The sequence below is a fragment of the Anguilla anguilla genome, chromosome 9 (genome assembly GCF_013347855.1).
Source record: "Anguilla anguilla isolate fAngAng1 chromosome 9, fAngAng1.pri, whole genome shotgun sequence".
Taxonomy (NCBI): Eukaryota; Metazoa; Chordata; class Actinopteri; order Anguilliformes; family Anguillidae; genus Anguilla; species Anguilla anguilla.
The window spans coordinates 11,236,813-11,251,773 of NC_049209.1; the positions used below are offsets into that span (position 1 = coordinate 11,236,813).

General features: G+C 37.9%; 1 long non-coding RNA gene across 1 annotated transcript; it reads left to right on the forward strand.

The window, feature by feature from the left end:
* Window positions 1-1,496: 1,496 nt before the first annotated feature.
* Window positions 1,497-2,619, forward strand: LOC118235262. Its single transcript, XR_004766817.1, has 2 exons — window positions 1,497-1,626; window positions 1,854-2,619. It is a non-coding gene; the product is annotated as an uncharacterized LOC118235262 (long non-coding RNA).
* The last annotated feature ends 12,342 nt before the right edge of the window (window positions 2,620-14,961 follow it).

The following is a 14,961-nucleotide window of genomic DNA, read 5'->3' on the forward strand; positions in this document are numbered from 1 at the left end:
GAATGGACAGCAGCACTTCGTAGGCCGTGGTTTCTTCGCCTCCGAGCGGGAACACCCAAAACAGATGTGTCAAAAAACAACACGTGTCATTTATAACACATCCCCATATCTAGTTAAGGACAACACATTTTGTGTTACTTTCAACACAGTATGTGTTAAAATGTCTTCCTTCGTAACAGATAAATTGCATATTTGTAACACAAAAGTAGTAACTCATTTTGACACAAAATGTAACACAAAAAGTGTGTTGGATATTAACATGTTCTTTTTGAGAGTAAACCAATTTACAAATCCCTCACACCTGTGCCTAAATAAGAAATATTTTAAAAATTCATATAAAGGTAGCATACAGTATTTAATCTTTTTTTCCCGCACAGTTTATATTGTATATGTGACTACTGTGCTTTGAGTAATTATATCTAATTATAATATATGTAATTACATCTACTTACATTGCATAATCAATAATCTCGCATCTGCTCAAATTGCCTCAATGAAATCTTTCTTTTATAGTCATAGAAATAATACATTCAAACTTACAGATTTCAACTTATGAAAATAAAATTATTTGAGAAAAATTTGTTCAATCATGGAACAGTCATGGTGTTCAGATGCAGTGAGCAATGAATCATCTGCACTATGACAAAACAAACATTCGGTATCAGGTTTTAATACAGAACCATTCGATTATCTTTCAGATTACAGAATTTGGATGATAAAAAATGTCATGTCAATGGTAGAGAAAAAACACACTAGGCAACTGAAAGAGTAAAAGACATTTGAATCCAAGGGCCATGCACAATGGGTAGCATTTTTTCTGTCTTCTAACCTGGAGCCTCTGAAAGATGCTACACAGTAAAGACATGTGTTCTGACAAATTGTGGGAATATAAAAACTACCTGTTTATGCCTTTGGGCTTTCTATGGGTGTATGAACACATAAAGTGCTCATCTACTGAATTACAATTCAATTACGCTACAAATTGTACCTATTACAACTAGTTTATGAAGTAATGGTTATGGAAGCAGGCTGCTATGAAACCAGACTTGTAACGAAAATGAGGTTTTTCTATTGTGAGTACTTTTCCTCATTGGAACATTGTACCGCATGAGTACCTATGTGCTGTAAAATATTCTTTCAATGCATCTTCACTGCACAGGCTGCCACTGATAAAAAAAACTATGACCAAAAATACATATGTAAACCACAGTAACACTGTGCTGGTCTAAAACCCCAGACCTGTTGGAGTGCAGTGCATTTGAATTCATAGGTTTTGACTTGTTTGTTTGACAGGGGTTTGTTTCCTTTGTTTCGAAAAACAAATAGGTATGTTCTCACTGTAATGGCCTTGGAAATTCAAACGGCAAAATCTATCTGCTGTATTTCACAATGTGGCGTTCTGTCACTGGCTTGCAGATACTTCCTGCCTGATAACCTCACAGTTATCTTCCTCCTTTTCAACTTCCCGTTTGTGATGCCTAGCCCTATTAATTATCGGATGTACAGCCGTCTTACACTCAATTTGCTCTGCTCTGCTGCAAGACAATGCACGTCTCTACTGCATGATCCTTGTGCTCAAGGAAAATGTGCCGTGGAACCATTTCACCCAATGGCATCGTCCCTCAGGTATGTATGCAGGTGGCTGCATGTAATCCCAGTACATGTAGCACATCTCTTCGCTTTTTCTGTATATTTCCATCTAATCAAACAGAAATGCTTGATAAAAGTTTAAATAACATTTCAGGCGCTTTTAAACTGATAATGGTAACTGATATGTTGTTGTTGTACACTGTTGTGTCTGTTTTTAGATGATGGGCTAGAAAATGTTGCTATATTTTCTTTCCGACTTTTAGGTCCAGAATCGCTGCTGAGAATGAAGGCCCCCCACTTAGTGTATTTGACAAGCTGAGTGGGACACTCGGTATGGTAGGGTGTCAGTTTGTCAAATACCCCAAGTGAGAGGTCACTAATCTCCAAGACCGTCTCCAAGTTCACGCAACGATGCGGAAGAAGACTTTGCAGTCACAATCCCCAACCCTGTGCTTGTGATCTGAGGGTACTGTAAGTCTAAATCAGGGTTTGGGTGGTGTTACCACACCCTTCTTCGCCATATTAATTCCACTGAATTGTTCCAAAGAAACAGCTTTGTGATTAATTTCATGAATTGCACATTAATTCGAATTGCTCAGATCACCTTAGATGACGCTGACACAAGGAAGGGTCTTTGTAATACGGTTGTGTATCGGCAGTGCACTGTACTTGCAAAGCACTACGGCAATGGATTTTGAGTGGCTTGCATTTTACCTGAAGAAACTGATCATGGTAAAACAGTTCAGTTAATCATTTTGGAGATGACTGCGTGTATGTGTGTGTGTGTGTGTATTGTCATGCCCCACTTGCAGTTTTACCCATTACCTGGTATGTTCTGCCTGCTTTGACTGTGCTAATAGTGGAGGTGAGGTTGAGCTAATTTGGAGAGATTTAATGTATCTAGTCAGCAGGCTATATAGCCCTGAATGGAATGTACATTGCATATATGTATGCTGTTTATAATAAATACAAATAAAAATGTTGAAATGATATATTTTGAAGAATAAAACATGTTTAAAGTCTGTAAAATCTTTGTCTAAGACTGAAATTGTCATTTATCAATAGAATGTAGTCAACCAGGATGACCAACTATGACACATTTTAAACTATAACAAGACCATTTTGCAGTCTACTTTTCTAAAATGTAAGTGCAACTATTTCTGTAAAAACTAGAATAATGTGCTTACAGTTCCTTGTCCACATTTTGTATGGCAGACCAAACCTAATTTTAAAATGACTTGGCAGCTAAAATCCATTAGGCATTGTACATCATGACAAAATTGTGTGAATAATTGATTGAGACCACATGCAAACCGAGAAACCTGAGTAATCATGGCAATGAGAAAATGAATTTGTTCACAATGACACATGCGTGAAATGCTTTTAATTGCCAAATTCATAGTGATTAATGTACTGTATAATTTAGTCTGAAAAGAAAATGGCTTTGCATTGGTAGCATACAAAATGGTGACCTTCATTAAAATGATTCTGTTAGTCAGCAAGAGCCAAAAGGCACAAAACCATGACCAAGTGACAGTTGGCCATTTCTTCACAGCATGACATACTCAAGGCTATCTTCAAAAAGTGCTTCTCTTCACTTCCCCTTGCTGAGTTTTGAGTAAGAGAGGATGTGTGCTATCTTGTGATCAGATGGCTATATATGGAGAATGTGTCACTGCAGAAAGTAGCATAGCAACATATCTCATACTTTTCTATATTTGTATGGGCCCCAATAGCTTTTGGAGCTCACAAATGACATAAATTAATTATCTGTAATATATTGACATTATTTATATGGACAACCATATTTTTGTGTACTGTATTATATCATTGTTCTTCCAACAAAACTTATTCTGCATATTCACTGAAGAGTGCTCATTAGTAACCTCTCCGATTACCTAAAATGGCCGTTCTTAGCCTCAGTCCTGAGGACTGCGCATGCAGGTTTTCGTCCTAGTCAATCTCTTGATCAGTAGTCTATAGATTCCTGAAAATGTATTTCAGTTTTATCGCAACTGTGTGGTTAACCTTATTTTAACACAATACAAGTTTTGACTTGTTGCAACTTGCTGTCAGTAAACTCCATTCATTTTAAGCAGATGGTTTCAGGATTCCACACTACACACACCAAATAGGACCCCACCGACTTCGCCAGTCAGTCTGTACGTGAATCAATTAAAATGGAACCTCTTTCAATCGGAATTATTTGCCAAATAGTATAAACAGCAAAGAATACGGAAGCATTATTTGGTCTGACTGATTGAAATTCCTTGTATGTGATGGTGAATATAGGATGTTTTTTTAAGGAATACATAGCTATTTCTGGCTAAATGTAGCTTTAAGAGGGTAAATTGTCCATTCAATAGAAAGTAAAAGCATCTAATTAAGAAAAATTAGCAGCTTATTACAATACAGAGTTATTACTATGGATGGAACAAAAACCAGCACACATAGTGGATCCCGAGGGCCGAGGTTGAGAAACACTAATCTTCATTGCACACAAAAACTATGAGGGCCAAAGAAAAACATACATACGTTTTTTTTTTTTAAAAGAAGATGAATTATCCCTTTCATGTAAGATTTTTGTGAAGGTCTGGACATCATAAGTGGACTCTTCCTACTATTAATTAAACTGATCAAACAGGATATACCACTGTTTTTTTTTTCTTTTTTTTCTGTGGTGCCTATTTAATTGGGATGGCAGGTATGCCATTCGCCAAGTTACAGCTTTTGCATTGCCTCCTTCTTTAGTTACATCTGCCAATAACAACAACTGACCTTGAAAGTAGCCATTTGCAGGATACACTGGCAAAATGGACATATAAGGTAATGCACTAGTGATGCTATTTCAGCCTAAAACTTTGTGGTCATCATTTTTGTTTTGTGAGAAAGCTAGTAAGCTTGCTTTCACAGCAGTATAATCTCTGTGGGGAAACTCATTTACATTTCTGAAATTAATTCACTATTACTTCACCTGCAAACTGCACATAATATTGTTTCATGACTAGGGAAGTGTATCGTTTATATTTTGATGATTCCCATGTTAAAACGATAAGTTTTGAAATGTACGGTGCCTGAGCTGGTAGTCTAAATTATTTGAGACACAATGCCATTAAAGAACGTCTTTTCATTGCAAAGGCACGTCCCATTTTGACTAAAATACAGCCACACTTTTCATAGTTTTGCTTGTGGCATTTTGACTGGGTTTAACATTAGCTAGCTTGCTAAATGTACAAAGCAAGTGCAACATTACTGATGAAAACTGCACTGAAATGAAAACCACCAAAATCTCTGTTGCAATTCAGTCCTGCAAGTAGGCCTACCAGTTGTATGGGATCCGATGCCATAGTGCTTCCAGGTTTTACTACCCAACCCTAGTCATGACGCTACATGACTACAAGGTATGACCTAAAACAGGGTTGGGTATCATTTAGATTTTATCGATTCCAATTACCAATTCGATTCTGCTTATCGACTTCGGTTTTTATCAAATCCTGTTTCCCATTTTTGTCATATTGTTTGAGTGCAAAAAGAAACCAAAATGTCTTGTACACAAAACACACTTTTATTTTCAGCAGATTTAGACCAATAAAAGGAGTATCATTTTGGACAAAAGTAAAACAAAGTCAAATTAAATAAAGAAAAATAAATGAGTTCCCACTCACTATGAGAAATGCTCAACATTAAAATTTACAGCAGCTGGAAAGGAATGTAACCCCTTCACAATAAACCTGGTCACCACTCGGTGACAGTTATTTCATATAAACAGAGTATAACTATTATCTTATCATGCATAAGACGTTCACTGTTTTACTTTTTTTAACCTGCGTCCGAGGCGATAAAACTAGTTTTAGCTGAATCTGGGGCGTTATGACTGTGACAGGGGACATCTAAAACGGTTCACTCTTTGCGTATTATTATCCCATGCTTTGTCATATTCAACGTACTTCCTCCCTTACATGATATTATTTTGGCACGGGGAATACATTTTGTTCAGGTGTGTAGAGTGCTGGATGTTAAATTGCGGTGAAATTTAGGGAGGTTGATTTCAGAGCCTGGGGCAGTCAGAGTCCAGTTTTTTTCTGAGGGCTCATACTTTATTAATATCTCTCAGGATGTGAAGGAAATTTAACCAAATATGAACAAAACTGTTCTAAAAAACTTGAATGCTGCACATTTAACGCAAGTAGCATTTTCAAAGACGGTGAATATACTACATTCATCCTACATTAAATGGAAACACTAAAAATGCATGTAATTATCCTTGTTGTACTGGCTATATTTATCTATAAGTAGATTGTCATTCAAATGTAATTACCAAATGCAAAAGGACATAGAACTGCATTCCAATGCCCTTGTTTAATTTCACTTGATTTATTAAAATCATAACCCTGTGCACACCAGAATCAAGTTTTTTTTTAATTATTTTTTTATTATTTTTGTTAGATTCAAAATGGAAAATGTTAATAAGAAGGTTAAGCTTTACAGAAATCAATTAAGCCCAAAAACCCACTAAGATTAACATGAATAATAAAATGGGTGGAAGGGTGATGCAGTGGATAGCACTGTTGTCTTACAGCATGATGGTCTCCCTGTGTTTATGTGGGTTTCCTCCCACAGTCCAAAAACATGCAGGTTAGTCTCTCAATTGTCCATAGGTTAGAGGTATGAGTGTTGCCCAGTGCATGCTGCGATAGGCTTGCAACCTTGGCCAGGAATAAGCAGGTTAGATAATGGATGGATGATATTAAAACACTATTCACATTTACAATCAAACATTTTTTTTTTAAATCTAGAGACCAATTTCAACAAAATAAATCTTGTCAGGGAACAAAAAACATTTAATGTGGATTTGGGGCACCATGTGTGGTCAGTGCTGCCCAGTGCCATAGACTCAAGACTCCCCATTATCTATAAAAATCTTATAAATATTTTTATTTGCACATTTTTGCTTTTATGAATCTGGAAAGTGACTGGAAAGAAAACAGGGATTAACATGTCTTTTGGGGCGAAAAAAGGTACTTGATATTAGTAGTGTGAGTCATGCTTTCTGCAAGCACTTACTGTATTTTCCCAGGTGACATGATGTATTTTCCTGAACTCAATTTGACAGCAAATCCCCTTTAAAAGGAATAAACCACTTCACAAGTTTGCAAGCAGCAATTAAAGTGAAAAAGAAGAGAAATCCTGTTACTTGTGTAATCAACTTTACTGCCTGGGGACCACCTTAGAAGTTTAAAACAATCTGCTGTGAATGGGCTCACCAAAGCAGCGCCCCACTGTTGATTGGCAAGAGTCACACTCTATCAATGTACAAAGGATGTGTGAACTTCCAGTTCATTTCCCTTCATAAATATGTTCTATGGCAAACAGTCACTTTCATAGATTACCTGCATAGGGCACTATATGCCTGAAAAATGGATGGAAAATCCAAATCTTTATAGACATGCAAAAAACAGACATAGGGTGGCAGTGTAGCATAATGGCTAGGGAACCAGGCTTGCTCTAAGGTCATAGGGTTGATTCTCTGGTTTGGTACTACTGTGTACAAATGAGCCAGACACATAACCTGAATTGCTTAAAATCTGACTGTATGCAAACATTGTAGGCTGTATAAGTGTCTCTGGATGACAGCATCTGCTAAAGGCCTGAAATGTAAATGCACATACAATAGAATATATACACACATACCATGTACTGCAGAAATATAATTTTCATCCCTGAAGCCAGTATCACACATTGTTTTGTTCACTGCAACATCTACTGCATACACAGGTAGACATTTCTGACCATGTGATTGAGAGGCACGTGACCAGTGTTTCAACCCTTGCATGCACATCAGTATAGCCTCTTTAATATCAGACATTCTGAGATAAACGGCAAAGGTGCATCACCACTTATACCATTGTAGGACAGTTTACAGACAGGCGCCCCTTATCAGACATCTAAAGAAAAACGCATCAGTGAATTGACAGGAAGTCAGCAGGTGTGACAAAGAAACAGTGCTCAATTGCAAAGCATTTTACTGGTTCAGTATTGTGTAAAACTTGGGTTCTCCACAATACAGTGTCATCATGTTTTGTATTGTTGGACAGCCGTTGTTGTGAGGAACAAGCTGGTGTCTCAGTTACAAAGGTTAACGTGTGTGATATGCTGACAGGAATAGCGCAAGTAGGATAATTGATGTACTGTTTTGTTTTAGGATGGTATCCTTGTTTGATGACTTGGGGTTTGACTTTGTGGGGGGAGATACCAACCAATTATATGATAGAGAAAACAGATCATTAAAACATGTCTGTTTTAACAAACCTCACAAGTAGGCTCCAAGGAAAGCTGGAGATATAAATACATTGGTGTGGTGATCAAATGGTGCAAAAGTATAATCAGTCTGATAATGAATCAGTCTCATAAAATTAATTATTAAATCATGAGTACAAATTTCAATATTAAATATTAAAATAATTACTAATTATGTAACAACATACTAAGTTCTTTGAGGTGTTAGGCTCCGGCATTTATCTAAATAAATCAGACCCACAAAGAGGTTTAATAAAATCTAATACATTAAACAAACAAACATCTTAAACTGAAATCCCAAAAGACTAAATAAGGGAGAATATGGAAAGGGGGACTAGAGTGTTGTGTGTGTGTGTGGTCATGTGTGTGCTCATCAGCACACATGGTGCAGGAGAGAACAAAGCTCCTCTGATGGAACAAACTATGAATCACCTTTTAGCATGTGGTGCTAAATATGGCCTGGAAACCAGGGGAGTAGCGTGTACAAAGGGCTACTGAAGTTAAATCAAGCTAATCTCAGTGCAATCTTGGCACTCTAAATATGAGACCATATATCGAATGAGTATACATTAGTGCTGGAGAGATTGCATGCACAGATCTTGGTTAAAAGGAAAGCGGATTGTAAGCTAGCGTTAGTAAGTAAGAGTATATACATACGTTAACTAGCTATGTGGAGCTAGCTGGCTATAGCTAACAAACAAGTGATGTGATATAATCTAAACACAACATTACATACAATCAATAACAGACTTATTTGAAAACAAAGAACATACAGAAGTTTCCTCTGCAGGAGTGCAGATGGGTCGGCATCTGTGCTTCATGGCTTGTTGATCCAAGGAAACTGACCTGGGCAGCGTGCTAGGGAAATGGTACTGGTTGGCTGTCACAGGAAGGTATACATGTAGACTGCACACGTGTGCTTGTTGCTATGTTTCAGAATGATGGATTCAATTCCTTTAGCTAACTTGCAGTACAACACGTTTACTTGGAGTTATAAACTGCTGGTCATGGCTATAACGAGAGAGATAGTTTGTCTCTCTGCATGTTCCTTAGCCTCTGCAGGCCTTCACTCTGTCTTTTCCCCGATACGGTTAGCTAGGCTAGTAATTTTCACTTTGCATTTTCACACTGCACAGGAGTGGAAGATTAGTGCAGGCTTTATCAATTGTTTATTGGAGCTTTGTTTGTTTTTTCGGCGAATGCTTGCATAAGAAACACTGCAGTCGTGACAAAAGGGTACTATATCATTGTAAATCTTTTTTCCTCCTTGTGGACTCTCACCCTGTTGGGATCAGGGTGAGCTCTGTATGTGTGTCTGATTGTGAGGCTGTTGGTGAAAGTTCACACTTCCCTGGGAAATTCCTTTGTAAGCTTTGATAATAAATAAAAGGGGTGCTGGGATGCTGTGCCTCATTTCATGCATATGCATATTACAGCAGCCAACTGATCACAAGACTGATTTACAGAGAGCCAGGCAGCTGAGTGCAGGTCAGAGCACACAGCAAAGTAAAACCAAGTGGCTTGATTGTTTCTAAGTGACTTTAGTGTGTGTGATAAGTAACCATTATGAACACATTTTGTTCATAGAAGCTCTTTAAAAGGACACAATTTGACTGAAATACAGGGCTAAGTCAAGAATTTCAGGGGATTTGGTCATTTTGGTACAAATGTGCTCTTTATTTCAAGCTTGGACCATGTCTGAACTGTATGTAATTTTGGAGATAATGGAGTTTATTTAAGATGGGGGGTTTCTTTCAAAAAGCCATGGGTTTAAGGGGCTAACCTGGCATTATTTTTGACTGTTACCACTGCACACTGAACAGTTTCAGGGTCCCAACATAAACATATAAGTCAGAATATCTACACCCCATAGTCACTCATCCATACTAGTGCTGCAGCAAGATACACAATTGTATTAATTCAGACTACACACATCAGAGGCACATCTGCATCTACCAAGATAGATAGTGATCCATATAGAGCCACACTACTGGCAGATCACTTGCAGTCTCCTTCTATGCATAACTGTCAGCAAAGGGGTTAAAACATTATTTTGGAGTCAGATAACATTAAATGAATCCTGTTCCCGTAGCACCAGGTAAGTCTACACGCATTCCTTTGCCATTCAGATACTCCCGCTGTTTGGTGTATCTGAGGGGTTTCTTCCACCATCAAGTTTTAATTTTTAATAATTTTTGCTAAGTCCCTTTGTCTATACAGTCATATTGACTTCTGCTGAAAAAGTTATATGCACTAACAAAAAACACCTCAAATCAAGTAAAAACACAAAGTATGCACATAAATAATACATACAGGTATATAATAAATGAATGAGGTCTTTTTTGACACTTCAAGGAAACAAGTTTAGCAGCCATTACATTTTCTTTTGATTAAAACTTTATGATTAATGAAAATCCAGCAGCAATTGAACAACTGACAGGAATAGTATTTAGCAACAAGAATGTACCAGCAAACAAAAAGAGAAGGAAAGGGTACTTGCACAACATGTACTGTATAAAGTCAACCTACACAATAACCACAAAAATAACTAAGCCCAGTCATGCAGATTCTTCCTAAATTATAAAATATTAGCTTCTGCTATAGAAAAAGTTTGACTTGGTGGTTGGGAAGCCTCTGGAGAGCAGGCATTAGTGGGTGGAGAAGCAACCCCTGGTAAGACTTCTGGTGCGACCCCTGTCCGAGACAATGGGCCTCCTCTCCTGGCCCAATGTAACAGGACAGCACTTCATCAGCTCTGCAGCTAGTTCAGTGGATCTGTACATGTTGTACATCAACAAAGCACCTTGCCTTAGCAAGTACTGTTTATAGAAATCCATTATTCCTGGTCTGAAGCCATGTGATGTTTATTTGAAATGCTTCTTACCAAATATTGTCACTAATGTATTGATACAAAACATTCAAAGAAGTTGTTGAGAAATTCAACCATGCACTCCAAAAGAAATGTGAACATAGGAATTGAGTGATTGCTGTGCTGCCAGAGTGGAGCACAGCTGCCACTGCAGGGGATTAGAATTAATAGAGGGAGGATGGGTATAAGAAGGCAAAATAAGCTCAGGGACATCCAGTGGGAAAGGGAAGGGGTTTCTTCGTGTGACGAACATGATTATAGTGATTTGCTGTTGTGGCCTGCTACGTGGTGCTCTTGTGTGCACTTCTATTTGTATTCTGTTTTTTTGCCAGAGCAAGTGGAGCATGTTTGTATTTGTGCAGGATTGGGGTAAATAAGATGACAGCTGACCTGACACCAATCTAGTGGTGGAAGGAAGAGCTGGGACCTGTAAAGCAAGCAAGAGGGCCTTTTGTTTTTTTGTTTTTTTGCATATTCATGTTGTACATCTGTACCTGTTTCGATTAATTATAAACCTACAGAGTCTGTCCGTCTGTCATTTTATCCCGACTAACACTATGTATGGGGTGGGGGTGGGGGGGGGGGGGGTGAGGAGGAACTGGGGAACGTAATTCCTGTTTTTTTTTTTTATATACACCTTGTCTTTGTTCTGGAGTGATGACACCTTGTCTGTAAATGCACAAATTGAATTAAAAAAAAAAAAAGAGGGCCTGTGAGCAATAGTGGCAGCAGCAGAACCCCAGGACCAGTTTTGGGCATGACAGGAACGAGATTCCTGCTGATGTAAGGAATGTGCTCATTGTGAATCATCCTGTGGTGTGTATTTTTGGCACTAGGGCTCAGATCAAGCCAGAACCAGCGGTAAGGGCATACTGGAAGCTGGAGAATCCATGGGACTCGACAACGTGGGCTGCTGACGCTGACAGTAACAAGCTGGCAGTGAAGTTGCCTGGTGTTCAATCAATCAATTAATCTAATTTTATTTATATGTATAGCACATATCATATGGCAATTGCAGCTCAATGTGCTTTACATAAAATGAGAGTAAAAGGAAAGGAATGAGGGCATAAAGGAAGAAAAAATAAAAAGATAAAAGACTAAAAGCAATAAAAAAGCAATTGTACAGTGTAATGAAACTAAAATTACTACATCAATTAAAATCAAGAGGTTCATTTGTTTTACAATGTGACCAAACAAATCTGCAATTTGGCAGCAATAAATATTGAATTTGTCCTTCCATGAAGGATGAGTTCACATGGCATTCAGGACATCACCTGAGTTAACATTTAGACCATCAAATCAAAATAATATGATTCTACAGACCACTGAGCTAACGCTGAGGTCTATTGACCCCCAAGCTAACCAGCTCTTGTCTTAGGTCACAATTTAAGACAAGTAATTCAAATGAACAAGTCTCTCCTCGAGTCTGCTCTCTCTCATCCTTGATACAGAGGATAACCATAAAATCATAGTAAAATCAAAGAGTAAAATAAAAGAACAATTAGAAAAGTTATTAGTCTTAAGTAAAATAAAAGTAAAATAAGAAATTAAAAATAAATCAAAAAACAAAAAATTGAATGAAGGTGGAAAAAGCAATGTTAAAAAAGTTTCGTTTTGAAACTTTGAACAGATTCTGCTTCTCTTAAATCCTTTGGGAGGTTGTTCCAGAGTTTTGGCCCATAGTGGCTAAACTGCCAGTTATCAGCATAACTAGGGAACTGTATTCCATATCTCCTGATAACATGACCAAGGGGGAGCATATATAGGTTGAAGACACTTGGACCTAAGATGGAGCCCTGTGGTACACTGCAGGTGTTGTCAGATGCCTTGGACAGGTGGTCACCAATGTGAATATACAATGTCTTTTCAGTTAAGGCAGTTAAATACCAATCCAGTCTTCTACATGGTCAATTGTATCAAAGGTCACTGAAAGGTCTAGCAATGCAAGCACAGAAAGTTTTCTGGAGTCAGCAATCATACGTAGATAATTTAGTACTCCAGTTAATGTGGTTTCTGTGCTATGGTGGGGACGAAAATCAGATTTAAATTTCTTTAGGGTGTTATTATTTGATAGGAAATCATTTAGTTGTTGGATGACTGCTTTTTTAAGTATCTTACTAAGAAGAGGGTGATTGGAGTTGGGCCTGTAATTGCTTAGAATAGAGGCATCTATTTTTAGTATTAGGTTAGGTTTTTTAGTATTGGTTTTGCTATGTCTATCTTCAGAGGGGATGGAAATATATGGGGGGATTATTGTCTCAAAAATAAATAAATAAATAAATGTAGCTGATCCAAAAATAAATGCGGCCAATTCACAAATGAATGCAACGTTGCTATGTTAGCTTGCTTACTGTAGGCCCTGAACAAACACTCATTTTAAAACATACTGTAACTATCCTAGACGGGGCTTGTGTCATTATAGTGTAATTATATAATTAGTATAATTATGCTACAATCTTATTGAGCATGGCACAATCTAATGAGGAAAAACAGTCAAAGACATCAGCTGTTCAGAGGGGACAGCAGTGCATGGATTTACAAGGTGGTGGTGTCAATGATTATTATGGTTTGTGTCAATGAGTTTGGCAAAGTGAGTTTGGCTTCCTTGTACACAATTATTTTAAGTAGACAGCTGCTCTCTACAAATATCATTTTTTGATCTGGAGTCATATTTTTTCTCCATTTATATTCCGCTTTTTGTGACACTTGTATGTCAGTTAAATTATTACTGTTGTAGTCTGTATTTCCCGGTCACTTGTCTCCCCAGTACTGTCTGTGTCTGTGTTCCCTGAGCTGCTTCACTCCCCTGTATTTGTGTGATTTCACTATTCGGGTGGTTCCGGGTTTTCGTGGTTTCCCCCCCTTCCTTCCAGTCTCGTTTTTACTTACTTCCTACTTATTTCTAGTTTTACTAATTTCTACTAATCCTTACTAACTTATAGATTGTAAAGTACTAACCTCATTAATATACTAACATGTGAATATTACTAATGGACTAACACACATTAGTTTTGGGTTTTTGATAGTTTAGATCACTATACTAATACATTAACCAGTCTCCCCTTTTCCATGCTGCGCTGTAGCTCCGCCCCTTTTCTTTCTAGCCTGCTCTAACGCTGAGTTCTGCAATTGCCTGCACCTGTCTCTTGCTCTGACTGCACCTCTCTCTCTCTGCACGCGTTTTTACCTGCTTAACCCAGGCCGTCTATTATCATTGTCGTCTATGTGATTCCAGTCCGCGTTTTGTCAGTCCCGTCATTTTATTAGTTATCCTAATGTTCTTCACCTGGATGTTGTTTGTTACTCCGCCCTCACTCACTTACCCCTCCTTGATTGTTACCTTCCCCAGTGTATAAATTTCAGTCTTTTCCACCAGCTCATGGTCAGAACGTTGATCGAATTCATTGTGCCGATATTTAGTAAGCCTTTGTTTATCGAGATTCCTGAGACACCCCTTCTGAACGACTTCGAGTTTGCCTGCCCCTTTTTGGTTTGTTTGCTTCTGGTTTGACCTTTGCTTTGCTTTGACTTCTCTTTTGCCTGTCCCTTTGTACCTTCGCCGCTCTGATCTCCTGGTTTTTGATTTTTTGCCTGTTTATCACAATTCTTTTGGAAACTCGATTCGGCACCGTCCTTTCTCTGATTACCTGGCTTCGAACCTCGGACTGAATAAAGACAACGTTTTTTGGATTTCCCTCGTCTGCGTTTGGGTCCTTGCACAGTACATCACAATTTCTTAGTTCCTCGATAGTGGCACCCATTTAACTTTGATCTTTTTGAGTTTAAGTGAGGCAACATGATCAATTGTTGTCTAACACTGTGATAGTTATCTTTCATCACAGGAAACAGGATATGTATACCTTGAAAAATCATTAATGGATGGCATTTAAATTTATGGTGTGAAAATGTGTCTTATTACAATGTGCTCAGAGTTGTCCTGCTTACTGTCTCAAAAGCAGTTAAAAAATATACAGTGATCAGAAAAAGAAATGTCACAGACAGATGTGATCTCTGTCTTAAGCCCTTTTGTAATCAAGAATGTATGACCAAGCCTATGGGTGGGTTTAGAAACACGTTGACTAAAAACCATTGAATTCAATAGCCCAAAAAAGTCTGAGGTCTTGGTATTGGAGTCTATATAGAGATTAAACTCCGCAATTGTGACCATATCAAAGCTGTTGTGAATAATTGATTAACATCTATTA